This window comes from Capsicum annuum, chromosome 7, assembly GCF_002878395.1.
Source record: "Capsicum annuum cultivar UCD-10X-F1 chromosome 7, UCD10Xv1.1, whole genome shotgun sequence".
NCBI lineage: Eukaryota > Viridiplantae > Streptophyta > Magnoliopsida > Solanales > Solanaceae > Capsicum > Capsicum annuum.
Window position 1 is genome coordinate 204247154 of NC_061117.1, and position 2769 is coordinate 204249922.

A 2769-nucleotide genomic window follows, 5' to 3' on the forward strand; every position below is an offset into this window, starting at 1 on the left:
AAATTGAAGGAGAAAGAGAATAAAAAAGGAATCGCGAAGTTTGGATACTTAGAAAAAATTTTGGGTTTCAAAAACTTAGGACCCAAAAAAAAAGGCAAAATGGCTTGATGGACTCTTGTACTATGTCCGTTTTGTAATGTGGATACTTCTACTTACATGTTTGTCATATGAACTTTTGAAACCATTAAAAACAATATTTTAAATACTTTTTTGCTTATGTGACATTAACTCGATGATGTGGCAAAACGTGTGTAAGCATGTTTTTTTTAGCGCGTGATTAAATTAAAGAAATACTTATAATATTTTAAAAATTAAAAAAAAGTAAATTAAAAACAAACAAACTAAAATCTTCCCCCACCCCCGCCCCAACCTCTATTCTAGCACCCTTAACCTCCGTTCCAGTATCCTCCCCGCCCCCCGACCATTCACCACCTTCCCCATCCCCTACGCCGTCGACCACCTTCCCCCATTCCCCCACGCCGTCCACCACCTTCCCCCCATCCCCCATGCGTCCACTATCGGTCAAGTCAGCCAAGAAAATATGATCAAATGGATTTTCAGTTTGACTTCTAACATAATTACGAGTAATACTTGCGTGTTATTGTGTGGATGTGGACACCGGAGCTCTACTCTTTGCTTACCTCTTCCGATCTGAAAATCTTTCCAAATCAATAGTTTCTCTCTGTGTTGACTTTTTTTTTCTCTTCTTGTTGCCATTTTTGCTACAAATTTTCACTTTGTGCTTTAGTCCAATGCCAATCAACTTACACAAACCAGAAACCCGTAAGAAATTGAAACTACTCAATCCACCAATTAACATTGCCATCCATTAAGCTACAAAATATAATCATGCATATTCAAATGCACCAAAGAAGAATCAATACCGTTAATGATTTGCCAGAAAATCAACAAGCAATTTCCCTCAATTAAAAATCAAACGTGTGCCTCCATTTTTTCTCATATACAGACAACAATAATTCACAGACTCTCAGATAAAAATTCACACACCACACTCTCATACACGCCCATTTATCGATTCCATATTCACTAAAAAAACACATATCTCACCAAAATTCACACACCCACACTTTATACACATCGATACATACACATCCAAAAAGGGTAAATCAGAAAATAAAGAGATAGACGGAAGGGGTTAGAAAGAATTGGGAGAGAAAAAAAAAGAGGGAGAGAGATACAAAAATCGAGAGAGGGCACGAAAACAGTCATTCTATTCTACTTTCTCTAGTGAGAATTTCGCCGAAACAACCACAGATCAGCCCCACCCCAAAAATTTGATCGGCGAAGCTTATCGAAAACAGATGACTAAACAGCTTCATAACGGCGTTGTTCCCACGAAATTCACCACTACCTCCACCACCTATTTATTCACCACCATCTCCGCTACCAAATTCATATCCTCCACTATCAAATTCACCACCTCCACCACCAGTATACATATACTCATCACCTTCACCAGCAAATTTTCCTCCGATCATATAGATTTTTTGCCCAAAAATAGTGCACAAAGAGCTCAAGAAAATGTAATAATTTTTTGGGTGGTTTAATTAGTAAAGTTGATTTTAGATTTGGGAAGAAGAATAAGAAGAAGAAGGCAACTGACGTGGGTTTAAATAGTACATAGTATGTCAATTTTCTCATGTAAGAAAATTACATGAAATTTAATGTAATGACGTGTAAGCTGGTGTGGGGCAGTTGTGTTACACACACCATTTAAAATATTACTTTTTAATGGGTTCAAGGGTCCAGATGACAAACATGTAAATAGGAGTATCCACATTACAAATAGACATAGTACAAGGTCCATCGAGCCATTTTATCAAAATTAAGTGTGAAAAAATCTGCACATCTTAATCTTTGAAGTTGATGTGCAAGCGCCATGTGGCGTGAATAGGCTTGTGGGGCACTGAGTTGGCTGCTGCGTGGTGGTCAAGGATTGATTTTGATCATTGACTGCTGATAAGGCAGCTAACGTGATAGTCCAGGTGGATTTTTTTCAAATAATTTTTTTTTTAATTTTACAAATGGACCCACTAACACTTTGACTTGAGAATTTTTTTTATCAGAGTGTACTTTTTCTATTTTCATCTCCAACAACAATACGAAGAAGCTCAAGAACATCAAGAAAAACCCTAATGTTCAAGAATTCAAAACTCCTTCATTTTAACTATAAATGTGATGAAATTATCACCCACGCACTCCTTTCAACACCACGAACAATCTTCAATAATTTTTAATTCTCAATTTCAAGCTACAAATAAATCACTTTTTAAAATTGATAAAATTTTAAAAACTTCAAATCCTTCAATGGTAACTTTACTTCTATACCTCCAAACAAATGAAAATCGAGATTTAGTCTCAAAAAATACTAGAAAATCAAGATCTTCTATAAAAAACAACAAATCAAGAAAAAAAATCTAATTTTATTTTTAATTTTTGAATTTTTTTCGATCTTGAAAAAATCAATACCCCAAGATTTAGATTTGTGAAAACAAACCTAAACCTAGGCTTTGGATATCAAATGTTAAGAATCAAACAAGAAAGAAAGGAAACAAAGAAAAAATTGTGTAGATTAATACTCAAGCTCTTGAAATTATGGACAACAATGGATTAAAACTCTCACCTCCCAATTAATTTCAACTACAAAAAATCAACCCTATTCAACAAATCAAAGAAAATCAAAATAATCACAAATGGATAACCTTTGATTAATAAAGCAAAATAATTTCACTAATAATTTCAAGATTC